The sequence below is a fragment of the Phyllobates terribilis genome, unplaced genomic scaffold (assembly GCF_046119375.1).
Source record: "Phyllobates terribilis strain yellow unplaced genomic scaffold, ASM4611937v1 Scaffold_4__5_contigs__length_816908805, whole genome shotgun sequence".
Taxonomy (NCBI): domain Eukaryota; kingdom Metazoa; phylum Chordata; class Amphibia; order Anura; family Dendrobatidae; genus Phyllobates; species Phyllobates terribilis.
In genome coordinates this window covers 784,058,400-784,073,892 of record NW_027362764.1, presented here as the reverse complement: position 1 = coordinate 784,073,892, position 15,493 = coordinate 784,058,400, and the positions used below count along the sequence as shown (strand labels likewise).

Sequence of the window (15,493 nt, the reverse complement as noted above, 5' to 3'; positions counted from 1 at the left end):
GACTAATGACATCAACACCCTATATAAGGTGTGCTTAATTATTAGGCAACTTCCTTTCCTTTGGCAACATGGGTCAGAAAAGTCCAAAATTGTGCGATGTCTTGCAGAGGGAGGCAGCAGTCTTGAAATTTCCAAACTTTTGAAGCGTGATCACCGAACAATCAAGCGTTTCATGGCAAATAGCCAACAGGGTCGCAAGAAGCGTGCTGGCCAAAAAAGGCGCAAAATAACTGCCCATGAATTGACGAAAATCAAGCGTGAAGCTGCCAAGATGCCATTCGCCACCAGTTTTGCCATATTTCAGAGCTGCAACGTTACTGGAGTATCAAAAAGCACAAGGTGTGCGATACTCAGGGACATGGCCAAGGTAAGGAAGGCTGAAAAACCACCACCTATGAACAAGAAACATAAGATATAACATCAAGAATGGGCCAAGAAATATCTTAAGACTGATTTTTCCAAGGTTTTGTGGACTGATGAAATGAGCGTGACTCTTGATGGGCCAGATGGATGGGCCAGAGGCTGGATCAGTAAAGGGCAGAGAGCTCCACTCCGACTCAGACGCCAGCAAGGTGGAGGTGGGGTACTGGTATGAGCTGGTATCATCAAAGATGAACTTGTGGGACCTTTTCGGGTTGAGGATGGAGTGAAGCTCAACTCCCAGACCTACTGCCAGTTTCTGGAAGACAACTTCTTCAAGCAGTGGTACAGGAAGAAGTCAGTATCGTTCAAGAAAAACATGATTTTCATGCAGGACAATGTTCCATCACATGCATCCAACTACTCCACAGCGTGGCTGGCCAGTAAAGGTCTAAAAGAAGAAAAAATAATGACATGGCCCCCTTGTTCACCTGATCTGAACCCCATAGAGAACCTGTGGACCATCATAAAATGTAAGTTCTACAGGGAGGGAAAACAGTACACCTCTCAGAGCAGTGTCTGGGAGGCTGTGGTGGCTGCTGCACGCAATGTTGATCGAAAACAGATCAAGCAACTGACAGAATCTATGGATGGAGGCTGCTGAGTGTCATCATAAAGAAAGGTGGCTATATTGATCACTAATTTTTTTGTTTTTTGTTTTTGCATGTCAGAAATGTTTATTTCTAAATTTTGTGCACTGATATTGGTTTACCTGGTGAAAATAAACAAGTGAGATGGGATTATATTTGGTTTTTATTAAGTTGCCTAATAATTCTGCACAGTAATAGTTACCTGCACAAACAGCTATCCTCCTAAGATAGCCAAATCTAAAAAAGACCACTCCAACTTCCAAAAATATTAAGCTTGGATATTTATGAGTCTTTTGGGTTGATTGAGAACATAGTTGTAGCACCCTGAGGATTCGGCTGCTACAGGGGTATTGCACCTCAGCCAGAGGTGTGATATTCCACTCCCGGGTAAGGATGGAGTGTGGAACGGAGCTCAGTTAGCTGCATGCACTACACACATCCCATTTCCGAGGAGCAGACCAACGGTACTCCCACTTAGAAATGTGCAGGTACGACCGAGTCTGTTCCTGGCTGGAGTGGGAGGGGGGTGGTACATCCCAGTAGTGTAGGGGCAGATAGGGGGAGCAGCCTGGGTAAAGATAGGAGCTCATTGGGTGCTGGTCACCTGAGCTCACACATAGAGGGAGTATTTAAGGTGGGCACCATCTAAGATCAGGGTCAGTCAGCCACAGTCAGTCAGTCTGTGAGTCTTTGCAGAGGAAGAGAGCAGAAGAGCAGAGCAGCCCCAGGCCCAAAAGTGAGAGAGGAGAAAGAAAGACCCAGAGGGGGAGAAAGAAGGAACTCTGAGAGCCCAAATATAATCACAGGGTGAAGAGTTGGCAACAGGGTACCGGATCCCAAACTGGTGGGGGCTACAGCATACCTCAGCCAGAGACCGGAGGCCGTGGGCAGCATCTGCCACGGCCACCCACCATATCTACCCAGAAGGCAGACCACGCATAGGGTCAGGGAACCCAGAGGCAAGGGTTCGCCAACAAGAGGCCCGAGGGAGCCGGACATAGGTGGATCCCTGGTGGGGAAGGCCAGAGACGAGGACAGGACAGAACGGGAGCTCAGAACCACGCTCCAGAACTACTTGGGGGTTGGCCGAGTCCAGGACCTGGTGGACGCAGCACGGCTCGGGTGGTCACTCAAGGCCGGAGTGACCGGAACATCTGCAGTAAGTAAAGAACCCTGAACTGCACAACCCGACTCTGACTCTCATTACCATCATCCCTGCACTTCCACAACCACCATCCTCTGCACCTGACCCCCTGAGGCTATACCCCTCCCGTTGGGGGTTATACTACCTAAGCTGCACAAACACCATCAGCCTCAGTGGACCCTGCTGCAGCGGCGGCCGAAGTGACCGCAATCCAACGGGTGGCGTAGTCGACATAAAGAACTTTAGTAACATCAGTAAGGACTGCCACACACTGAGTTTGACACCCTGGGCACGGACCGGGTCACAGCCACTCGGAGACTACAACCCCCATCTGATCCGGCTCCGGGTATTCCCTAACAGCACTGGCCCAGGGGGCGCGTCAACTTTGGCGTAGTCGGCAGGATAACGTGCCCGCAACACCCGGGTACTGCGTGCCTGAAGAAAAGAACAAGTTTACCTCAAAAGGAAGTCTCCTGCCGGTTCCGGAGGGTCCCCGCCATCGGACTCCATCACAGGTCGATTCCCGCCGGTTGTCCGCCATTAACAGCTTTTTCCCGCCATCTGCAGAGTTTCCCGCCACTGGGAGACGATTCCCGCCATTTCCAAAGGTTTCCCGCCTTGGAAGAGCGGACGCCATTATGGGCGTGCCAGAGGGTGGCAAGAGGCCGCCTCCCATCATGGGCCAGGACCGAAAATGGCGCCAAAAGTGGAAACCGCCCCCACCAACAGAGACTGTGATGCTAGAGGTGTCTGTCAGCGTGAAAGAACTGCCCCTGGAGCTGACAATCACCAAGTGGCCCCGGGACCGCCCTCGAAGTGGGAGGACTGAGAACAAGAGAACAAAGATGGGTGTCGCCTGGAGCAGTCTGGAGAGAGCGCACCCGGAGACAAGAAGCCTGGAGCAGAGTCCAGAAAGAGCCTACCCGGAGATGGAGGGAGAGCCAGGCAGCACCGACCCAGCGGTCAGGAGCCTGATGCGGGCCGCCACTCCAGGCAGCACCGACCCAGTGGTCAGGAGCCTGTTGCCGGTCGCCACTCCAGAAGGCCTGCTGGAGACAACGGGAGGAGAGCAGAGCAGCACCGACCCGTTGGTCAGGAGCCTGCTAGAAGCAACGACCCCACTAGGCTTAGTGGAGGTCTTGGCACAGCTCCCCCGAGATCGGGAGTGTGCACAGACTGCGCTGGAGGGCCTCGCACGGAGGATGGCCCGGGTGCAACGAGAGACGTTGGCGGAGTGGAGCCGTGAGATGGCCCAGCAGACAAGAACCCGTCAGCGGAGCACGCCACCCGAGACGAGGAGACAGACCGCCTCTGAGGATGGCGCAGGAGGACTGAAGGCCGGAGACGGCGCCGAGAAGGGAGCCGAACGAATGGAGGCAGGTAAAGGGGACGTCTATACCCCGAGCCGGGAAACCGCGTGCCTGCCCCAGCTCCCCGTCGCAGAGCCCGAAGTACCCCCTGCCGTGCCCGTCGCTGCAACGTCACCGCCGCAGACTAGGCCTCAAACGGAAGCCGCGACCCCTGTGACGTCACACGCCTCGACCCCGAGCGTGGCCAAGCAGGAAGTACCATCGGCCTGGTCGCAAGGCCTAGTACCCCCGGGCGCCGCAATACCAACAGCGCCCCCTACCTCCGCGGAGCCAACGGCCTGGTCGCAGGGCCAAGTAGCCCAGGGCGCCGCCGTCCTTACGGTGCCCTTCACTTTCCAGGTGCCCCAGGCCTGGCCGCAAGGCCTGGGCAACCCGGGCGCCACCACCACCGCGCCCATAAAACCAAGAGTGCCGCATCTGGGAGAAGATCTGTTCGCCCAACACACATGGCCGGACGGGCAGCCCTTTGTCTGGCCCAGGGAGTACTACGAACAAGAGCTCCAAAAGAGGGCAAGGCCCATGTGTGAGCCCCTGATCCCGGCTCCGAAGCCCGTAAAGAGGATCTCGCCCCCGCTAGAAGAGACCCAGTTTGAGTGGGATCCCACCGGAGAAGACCTCATGGGGTTCACTCAGGAGACTCGGGCAGCCGCAGCGGAGCGTGCAGAGTGCTGCCGCCAGCAGCTCGAGGTCTTTGAGAGGGAGCGGAGAGAGAGGCGGGTCCGGGAACAGCAAGCGCAGATAAGGAGCGCGGAGCAGAAGAGCCGGACCAGGAGGAATCCCCGTGCAGCACATGGTCCCCCTTCCACCGGGACTGTGATAAAATTCAACATGCAGCACGGATGGGGCTTTATCAGAGACCATCGAGCAAGAGGACCCGGACGGGTCTGAAACTGAAACCAACCAACAAGAAAGAGCAGGAGGACGTCGTCGTTGAGTACAGCAGAGTAGAAGCTGTATATAGTTGCCCGTCGGGGCACAGTGAACCGTTGCTGCTAATAAAGTCCCTGTTGGGACCAGAGAACTGAACTGTTAACCCCGTGTGTCCCTATTCCCTTTCCTAATACCTGGCCGAAGACTGAGAGCGGTCATCCCTTTCCTAATACCTGGCCGAGGACTGAGAGCGGCCATACCTTCCCTTTGTATATAGTTGCGCTTCCTAAAGCGCCCCCTACTGGTTTTATAGAAGAACTGATTTTTCTTCAAGAGACTGTCGCACTTTACCCGGTCACAAGTTGCACCGTGACCGGAGGTACCAGAAGACAAGAATGTTAATATGAAAAGTTTTATGATGCTGCTACAAGAATGTTAATATGAAAAGTTTTATGATGCTGCTAATATATGTTGTTTTATATGTTTTATTATGTTGTTTATGCAAAAATTGTATGTTTTGATGTTTTTATATCTTACAGCCCGAGGACGTGCTGTGATTTACCAGGGGGGAATGTAGCACCCTGAGGATTCGGCTGCTACAGGGGTATTGCACCTCAGCCAGAGGTGTGATATTCCACTCCCGGGTAAGGATGGAGTGTGGAACGGAGCTCAGTTAGCTGCATGCACTACACACATCCCATTTCCGAGGAGCAGACCAACGGTACTCCCACTTAGAAATGTGCAGGTACGACCGAGTCTGTTCCTGGCTGGAGTGGGAGGGGGGTGGTACATCCCAGTAGTGTAGGGGCAGATAGGGGGAGCAGCCTGGGTAAAGATAGGAGCTCATTGGGTGCTGGTCACCTGAGCTCACACATAGAGGGAGTATTTAAGGTGGGCACCATCTAAGATCAGGGTCAGTCAGCCACAGTCAGTCAGTCTGTGAGTCTTTGCAGAGGAAGAGAGCAGAAGAGCAGAGCAGCCCCAGGCCCAAAAGTGAGAGAGGAGAAAGAAAGACCCAGAGGGGGAGAAAGAAGGAACTCTGAGAGCCCAAATATAATCACAGGGTGAAGAGTTGGCAACAGGGTACCGGATCCCAAACTGGTGGGGGCTACAGCATACCTCAGCCAGAGACCGGAGGCCGTGGGCAGCATCTGCCACGGCCACCCACCATATCCACCCAGAAGGCAGACCACGCATAGGGTCAGGGAACCCAGAGGCAAGGGTTCGCCAACAAGAGGCCCGAGGGAGCCGGACATAGGTGGATCCCTGGTGGGGAAGGCCAGAGACGAGGACAGGACAGAACGGGAGCTCAGAACCACGCTCCAGAACTACTTGGGGGTTGGCCGAGTCCAGGACCTGGTGGACGCAGCACGGCTCGGGTGGTCACTCAAGGCCGGAGTGACCGGAACATCTGCAGTAAGTAAAGAACCCTGAACTGCACAACCCGACTCTGACTCTCATTACCATCATCCCTGCACTTCCACAACCACCATCCTCTGCACCTGACCCCCTGAGGCTATACCCCTCCCGTTGGGGGTTATACTACCTAAGCTGCACAAACACCATCAGCCTCAGTGGACCCTGCTGCAGCGGCGGCCGAAGTGACCGCAATCCAACGGGTGGCGTAGTCGACATAAAGAACTTTAGTAACATCAGTAAGGACTGCCACACACTGAGCTTGACACCCTGGGCACGGACCGGGTCACAGCCACTCGGAGACTACAACCCCCATCTGATCCGGCTCCGGGTATTCCCCTAAAGAATATGGCCCAGGGGGTGCGTCATAGTTGTTGATCAATAATAAAAATAATCCTCTAAAATACAACTTGCCTAATAATTCTGCACACAGTGTACATTCCCTCTGTGCCTGACTATTTTATCTACAAAGCTCCATCCTGAGACTCCTGCACAGTCTCAAGATGGATATATCATGTGCACTTCCTAACATTCCCTCTATTTCACCTGGTATGTGCTGTCCTGACACTCTCCTGCAGTCAGTAATGTTACAGGTGCTCACTCTGGTCCCACACAAACTTGATATACTGCCGAGGAGCAATAAGTCATATAATGAATTCCTGTATTACAATGTAATGTAGCACTCTGGAATGCCCAGCACCATCCCTTCTGGCCAAGGTCACAAGTTGATAAAATTACTTGTCCTGTGTGAAGCCTGCAATGTGCTCTTCCTGTGCACATCCCCAGTCACTGTAAACTTGATGCAGGTAATAGGACATGCCGCCATGACCTCTCCATTCAGAAGCATTGCAGAGCTCCCGGCTGAGCCATTCAAAGCACAGACAGGAAATCTCTACTCTGTACTTTGAAGAACTTACTCCAGCAGGCTGTAAGTTGCTGGAGGTCACATCAACGCATGTTACAGCTCAGTAATAAAGCAGAATTTTAACAGCATGTAAATTATGAAGTTTCTTATTCCCCAATAAATTTTACAATGCTTTTAATAATCCGTTTGTCCAGGTAGCCCCTTTAATTCTGAGTAAATTAAGTTACTATTTCACCATTACATATTAAAGGGAATGGCAACTTTCTCTTGTTAGTTCAGTTTTCCTCACAAACTGCACAGAACTTCAGTCCATGGAGAAGCATGTGACCCGACTCCTCCAATAGAAACAGTTTTCCCAAGTGAGGTGTTTTACAAGTAGAGGAGGCTGATGGACTGCTCAAGTTACAAGCACCTCCATCATCACCTTTTTAATTTTTTTAGCACAACAAAGAAATTAATGGAAGGAGTCTTGGGAGTATTACTGGATGTTGTAAATGTAGCACCCAATGTCAGGTAGCTGCTGCAAAGCCAGATAAATTTAACCCCTGTAGGGTTTTTACTCACTTGGGTGCAGCGGGAGGCAAACAGGAGGCATGTTCCTTTAAAAAGTCTGTATCGGTTTATTACTTCGTAAACCAAAAAGGAAACAAACTGCCTTTAGTTCAGGCAAACAAAGTAAAGTGTCCTTTAAGCAAGTCCCTGCTTAACCAGTCCTGTGGGCACACAGGCTGGGTAGCGTCCAGTATCTTTGCTCGATCTGGAGACAACAACACACAGGAGGCCTTCTCCCTCCAAACACACAGCCCCTGTGCCAAACAACAGCCTCCAGAGGTGAGGTATGTGGGTAGCTGGACCCGCCCAACTCTCCAAACTACCCATAACCCGGTCCCAGTCACCAATCAGTCCTTTTTAGGCTTACGTGCACTAGAGAAACACTCTGGGTAACATCACAGAGGACAGCCATCTCTGTGATACATACCTTCCATCGGTTATGTGACCATTAGCCACCTTACACCCCATACTGATATATGACATCCCGGTATGTCATATGCCGGCTTCCTGACTTTGAGACGAGCTCGCATCTTTCCCCGCACATGATGCATGTGCCTCTAACAGCCACAGCTGTTAACTTGTTAAATCCCGCTGTCAATCTCTGACAGTGGCATTTAACACATGCCAGCCCATCGGCAAGCCCGTGACTTTGATTGCAGGGTGCCAAGAGGACTGCTGAAGACCCCCTTGGCTGTCATTATGATCCTCCTATGAAAGCTAGTCTGTGGCCGGCGTTCATAGGAGATCGTGATTTTCGCCATACAGTACACAGCAGTGCTGAGGCACTGGTGTGTATAGTACAAGCGATCAGATGATCGCAGCTTCAAGTCCCCTAAGGGGACTATTAAATGCAGTAAAAAGTAAAAAAAAAAAAAAAAAAAAAAAAAAGTTTTTAAATATATGAAAAGAATTAAAAAAGCGAAAAGTTCAAATCACCCCCCTCTGCTCCATAAAACAATTGAAAAAATAAAAAATGCACATATTTGGTATCGCTGCGTTCGTAAAAGTCCAATCTATCAAAATATAAAGTAACTTAATTTGATCGGTAAACGGCCTAATGAGGAAAAAAATCGAAATGCCAATGTTATTTTTTTTGGCCGCTGCAACACTACAATAAAATGCAATAAGAAGTGATCGAGACATTGTATCTACCCCAAAATTATATCCGCTCAGAGTGCAAAAAATAAGACCTCACAGCCCCATATCCAAAAAAAATGAAAACCTTACGGGTCTTGGAAAATGGTGACACAAGAAAGAAAAAAAAATATATATATATATAATATAATATAATATTTTACAAGGTCCTGAACTTTTTTTCAGCATGTATGTAAAAAAACAAACAAAAAAAAACCTATGCATGTTTGGTATCTTCGTACTTGTACTGACCTGCAGAATCATATTGCCAGGTGAGTTTTACTGTATGGTGAACATGGTAAATAAAATAATTTAAAAAAAAATTGTGAAATTGCACTTTTTTTGCAATTTCAACAAACTTGGAATTTTTGTACTGCTTTCTAGTACATCACATGATAAAATTAATGATGTCATTCAAAAGTACAACTCATCCCACAAAAAAACAAGCCCTCATATGGCCATATTAACAGAAAAATAAAAAAAGTTATGACTATCGGAAGAAGGGAATTTAAAAAAAAAAAAAAAAAATGAAAGAAAAAAACAAAACGGAAAATGGCCCCTTAGTGAAGGGGTTAAGGAATACATTGTGTGATATTCAGCACCCATTATAAGAATATTTTACTCATATCACAAATATTTTAATATATTTTTATATATTATTTGATATCTGATTTTTTTTCTTTTTGATCACTTTCAATAAAAATTCCTGGTTTTGTAACTCAATAAAAATTGTAGTCATCCTTATTTCTGACATTACTTTTCAGACCGGATTCACCGCACTTCATGTTGCCGCACATTTTGGACAAGCAGATTTTGTCCGAGAGATGTTAGCAAAGGTCCCGGCCACGATCCACAGTGAGGTCCCAAAATCCACGGCTGACGTGGCACTTGTGAAAGAACATGGTGGCGAGGTAAGGGTCTGTGTATGTAGAACGACCAAAGTCCTGGTTGAAACCAGAAGTTTCCATACACTATATAAAAAGACACATCTGCATGTTTTTCTCAATATCTGACATGAAATCAGAATAAACCTTTCCTGTTTTAGGTCAATTAGGATTAATATTTCCAAATGCCAGAATAATGAGAGAGAGAGAGAATGTTTTAAGGCATTTTTATTACTTGCTGCAAAGTCAAAAGTTTACATACACTAAGATTACTATGCCTTTAAACAATTCTGGACTGCCCATATGATGATGTCATGTGTTTTGAAGCTTCTAATGGGTTTTTTTTTTTGGCAACATCTCAGTTAATTAGAGACACATCTGTGGATGTATTTTAATGCACACCTGAAACACACTGCTTCTTTGTGTAGCATCATGGGAAAGTCTAAAGAAATCAGCCAAGATATCAGTAAGAGAATTGTGGACTTGCACAAGTCTGGCTCATCCTTTGGTGCAGGTGCCTCGTTCATCTGTACAAACAATTATACGCAAGTACAAACAAGATCGGACTGTCCAGCCATCATACCACTCAGGAAGGAGATGGGTTCTGTGTCCCATAGATGAACGTGCTTTGGTCCAACATGTGCATATCAACCCAAGGACAAAAGCAAAAGACCTTGTGAAGATGATGGCGGAAGCTGGTAAGATTGTGTCAATATCCACAGTGAAACAAGTACTGTATCTACATGGGCTGAAAGGTCACTCTGCCAGGAAGAAGCCATTACTCCAAAAGAAACATAAAAAAGCCAAATTAATGTTTGCAAATGCACACAGGAACAAACAACTTAATTTTTGGAGATACAGGTGCATCTCACTAATTAGAATATCATCAAAAAGTTAATTTATTTCAGTTCTTCAATACAAAAAGTGAAACTCATTTATTATATAGAGTCATTACAAACAGGGTGATCTATTTCAAGTGTTTATTTCTGTTAATGTTGATGATTATGGCTTACAGCCAATGAAAACACAAAAGTCATTATCTCAGTAAATTAGAATAATTAACAAAAATCACCTGCAAAGGCTTCCGATGCATTTAAAAAGGTCCCTTAGTCTGTTTCATTAGGCTCCACAATCATGGGGAAGACTGCTGACTTGACAGATGTCCAGAAGGCAGTCATTGACTGACTCCACAAGGTCCCAGAGTCTGGAGGAAGAGTGGAGAGGCCACAATCCAAGCTGCTGGAGGTCTAGTGTGAAGGCTCCACAATCAGTGATGGTTTGGGGAGCCATGTCATCTGCTGGTGTAGGTCCACTGTGTTTTATCAAGACCAAAGTCAGCGCAGCAGTCTACCAGGACATTTTAGAGCACTTCATGCTTCCCTCTGCCGACAAGCTTTTTGGCGATGGAAATGTCATTCTCCTGCAGGACTTGGCCCCTGTCCACACTGCCAAAAGTACCAATACCTGGTTTACACACAACAGTATCACTGTGCTTGATTGGCAGCAAACTCGCCTGACCTTAACCCCATAGAGGATCTATTATAGAGAATCTATGGGGTATTGTCAAGAGGAAGATGAGAGACATCAGACTCAACAATGCAGACGAGCTGAAGGCGGCTATCAAAGCCACCTGGGCTTCCATAACCCCTCAGCAGGGCCACAGGCTGATCACCTCCATGCCACATTGCCGCATTGATGCAGTAATTGATGCAAAAGGAGCATTGAGGGCATTTACTGAACAGACATTTCAGTAGGACATTTCAGATTTTAAAAACATTTTTCAAGCTGTTGTTATAAAGTATTCTAATTTACTGAGATAATGACTTTTGTGTTCTCATTGGCTGTAAGCCATAATCATCAACATTAACAGAAATAAACACTTGAAATAGATCACTCTGTAATGACTCTATATAATATAGGAGTTTCACTATTTGTATTGAAGAACTGAAATAAATTTAATTTTTTGATGATATTCTAATTTTAGTGAGATGCACCTGTATGTCCTGTGGTCTGATGAAACTAAAATTGAACTTTTTGGGTATAATGGAGGAAAAAGGGAGAAGCTTGGAAGCCTAAAAACATCATCCCAACTGTGAAACACAGGGGTGGCAGCATCATGTTGTGGGGTTGGGGTTGTTTTGCTGCAGGAGGGACTGGTTCACTTCACAAAACAGATGGCATCATGAGAAAAGAAGATTATGTGGCAATACTGAAGCAACATCTCAAGACATAAACCAGGAAGTTAAAGCTTGGGCGGAAATGGGTCTTCCAAGTGAACAATGACCTGAAGCATACTGCCAAAATGGTAACAAAGTGGCTTAAGGATAATAAAGTCAATGTTTTGGAGCGGCCATCACAAAGCCGTGACCTCAATCCAATTGAAAATTTATGGGCAAAGCTGAAAAGGCTGCGAGCAAGGCGACCTACAAACCTGGATCAGTTACACCAGTTTTGTCAGGAGGAATCGGCCCAAATTCCGACCAACTATTGTGAGAAGCTTGTGGAAGGATATCCCAAACATTTCATCCAAGTCATTCAGTGTAAGGGCGATGGTACCAAATACTAATGAAATGTATGGAAATGTTTGACTTTGCAGTAAGTAATAAAAATGCCTTAAAACATTCTCTCTCTCTCATTATTCTGGCATTTGGCAAATCTTAGAAATGATGGTAATCCTAATTGACCTAAAACGGGAAAGGTTTATTCTGATTTCATGTCAGATATTGAGAAAAACATTCAGATGTGTCTTTTTATATAGTGTATGGAACATTCTGCTGTCAAATATATATATATATATATATATATATATATATCAGTACAGACCAAAAGTTTGGACACACCTTCTCATTTAAAGATTTTTCTGTATTTTCATGACTATGAAAATTGTCCATTCACACTGAAGGCATCAAAACTATGAATTAACACATGTGGAATTATATACTTAACAAAAAAGTGTGAGACAACTGAAAATATGTCATATTCTAGGTTCTTCAAAGTAGCCACCTTTTGCTTCGATGACTGCTTTGCACACTCTTGGCATTCTCTTGATGAGCTTCAAGAGGTAGTCATCGGAAATGGTCTTCCAACAATCTTGAAGGAGTTCCCAGAGGTGCTTAGCACTTGTTGGCCCTTTTGCCTTCACTCTGCGGTCCAGCTCACCCCAAACCATCTCGATTGGGTTCAGGTCTGGTGACTGTGGAGGCCAGGTCATCTGGCGTAGCACCCCATCACTCTCCTTCTTGGTCAAATAGCCCTTACACAGCCTGGAGGTGTTTGGGGTCATTGTCCTGTTGAAAAATAAATGATGGTCCAACTAAACGCAAACCGGATGGAATAGCATGCCGCTGCAAGATGCTGTGGTAGCCATGCTGGTTCAGTATGCCTTAAATTTTGAAGAAATCCCCAACAGTGTCACCAGCAAAGCACCCCCACACCATCACACCTCCTCCTCCATGCTTCACGGTGGGAACCAGGCATGTAGAGTCCATCCGTTCACCTTTTCTGCGTCGCACAAAGACACGGTGGTTGGAACCAAAGATCTCAAATTTGGACTCATCAGACCAAAGCACAGATTTTCCCCTTCTCCCATGACAGCACCACCTGAGAGAGGGTATCCGCCCACCAAGGACAGGAACCTACTGAATAAAAAGGCGGTACCTCTCCTCCGCATCAGTTTTGGTTCCTGTCCCTGATGGGAGCCTCACCAGGTGGTACCTCACGTACCTGGATTATGGACGGTGCGGCCTGGAGGCCGTGGAAGCAGCAGATGGTCCCTGTTCCCAGCCCGTCTGGCTGCTGCCCGGGTCTGCGTGTGGGGAGGAGGTGCTGTTTTCCTTTGGATGCCTCCCCGCGTGCGCAGGGGCCTGCGGCCGGGTCTGCGCCTCGCAAAGATGAACTGAGCGCGCCGGCCGGCAGGTCTTCCGGGCTGCGCACGTGGGGGTCGCGTCGCACCCTGTGACGGAGCGCGCCAGAAGTCCGGGCTGCGCACGCGCGGGGTGCTGACGCGCCCTATCACGGAGTGCGCCGGAAGCCGGGTCTGCGCATGCGCGGGTGGGAAGCTGTCATCCCGCTGCAAGCGCGCCGGGTGCCGCTGGGCTGCGCACGCGTAGAGGCAGGTGGATCTGCGGGTAGCGCGCCAGCTGGCTAAAATTTAAAAAAAAAAAAAAAAAAAAAGAAAAAGAGAGATGAGCACGCTGCCGGAAGGGGAGGAGCCTAAAGGAGGTGGAGCCCTACTGCTTTTAAGGATGGGGAGCAATCAGGATGGCGGTGTCTGCATCCCCGCCATGATGAATGAGGAACCGCAGTCACCTGGGCAGCAGCTGTCACCGCCACAGGAAGTACAGCAGCAGCCACAGCCATCAAAGCAGCGCAAGCAGCTCAAACAAATGGAACGGGAATCTTCCCATCGACAAAGTCACAGCAGTGAGGGGCGTACGAGTTCCGGCAAGACTGGTCAGAAAAGACTTCGTCAGTCCACCTCCGCCAGATGGGAGCCCTCATGTGAACGGCAACCACCGCCTCCGGAGGCGAAGAAGTGTAGTGCTAAAAATAAAAACAGGGAGTGTGCTTTATGCAAAATCGGTCTTCCCACCTCCTATGCCAAAAACCTATGCTCAGACTGTATTCAGAAAACCATTGCAGAGGAGTCCCCCAGGTTTTCTTTAGAATTAAAGGATCTAATCCAGACAGAGGTCAGAGAGTCTTTAAGAGGCTTAACCTCACTCAAAAAGAAGAAGCAAAAACTAGTTTCTTCAGAATCAGAGGAATCAGTGGAGTCCCGTTTTACGAGAGAACTGCCTTCCTCCTCTAATCACTCCTCATCGTCATCGGAGTCTTCGGATGATAATGGGGGGGGCAGACCTTGTTTTTCGGTTGATAATACTGAGAGACTAGTTAAAGCCGTCAGAGGGACTATGGGTATTACCGATACCAAAGTGCCCAGAACAGTCCAGGATGTTATGTTCGGGGGCTTAGACCAAAGGAGGAGACTCTCATTCCCGGTCAATGACAGGATTAAATCTCTGATAGAAAGGGAATGGAAGAAACCGGAGAGGAAGGGTCAGCTGCCGTCATCCTCCAAGCGGAGGTACCCCTTTGAGGATGAGGATGCGGCTAAATGGGACAAAACCCCTAAGATTGACGTGGCCATTACAAAATCTTCAAAAAAATCCACTCTGCCCTTTGAGGATTTAGGAGCCTTAAAAGACCCGCTGGATAAAAAAGAGGAGTCCTTCCTTAAGCAAACCTGGGAGTCGTCAGCAGGGGCCCTTAAACCGGCAGTAGCAGCGACCTGCACTGCTAGATCTATGATGATCTGGCTTCAACAATTGGAAGACCAGATCAGGGGGAATGTGTCCAGGGAGAAAATTCTATCAGACCTTCCTCTTGTGCAGGGAGCGGCTGCATTCCTGGCAGATGCATCGGCAGATTCAGTTAGGCTGGCTGCCCGGTCTGCAAACCTCTCTAATGCAGCCCGTAGGGCGCTATGGCTCAAGAGCTGGCCAGGAGATGTGCAGTCAAAGTCTAAACTGTGCTCAATCCCTTGTGAGGGGGACTTCTTGTTCGGCAAAGGTCTAGATGACATCCTAGATAAAGCCGCAGACAAAAAACATGGATTTCCCACGGTGTCTGGTTCCCGATTTAACAGTTCCTTTCGGAAGAGAAAATACAGCCGCAGTAAAGCTCCCAGAGACCAAGGTAGCTGGAAAGACCGAAAGCCGTATAGCAGAGGCTTCATGTTTGGGGGTCCCTCCTCCGAGAATAAGAAAGCCCCTAAGTGATAGTTCCCCCCAGGTGGGAGGAAGATTGTCCCACTTCCTGCCTGCCTGGAAGAAAATTTCATCCAATTCTTGGATCTTAGGGATAATCAGGAGGGGGCTCACACTAGAGTTCAAGAGCAGGCCCAAGAACACTGTCAAAATATCAGCCCCCAGAGGTTTAGCGGAACAGATAGCCCTACAGCAGGAAGTTCTCTCTCTGCTCAGGAAAGGAGTTCTGGTGGAAACACCTGCACCCGAGCAAGGAAGAGGATTCTATTCGACCCTCTTCCTAATAAAGAAGCCGGACGGCTCCTTCAGGACCATTGCGAACTTAAAGAGACTGAACGACCATTTAATCTACAGGCCTTTCAAGATGGAAACAATAAAATCAGCCATAAAGATGTTATTTCCGGACTGTTTTATGTGCGTCCTCGATCTGAAGGACGCCTACTACCACGTCCCGATTTTGCCAGATCATCAACAGTTTCT

The 15,493-nt window shown here is 48.1% G+C and overlaps 1 pseudogene; it reads left to right on the top strand.

Annotated features, from left to right (window-relative positions):
* LOC141266071 (uncharacterized) overlaps positions 1-15,493 on the top strand; it is a 77,189-nt pseudogene that overhangs the window by 46,726 nt on the left and 14,970 nt on the right.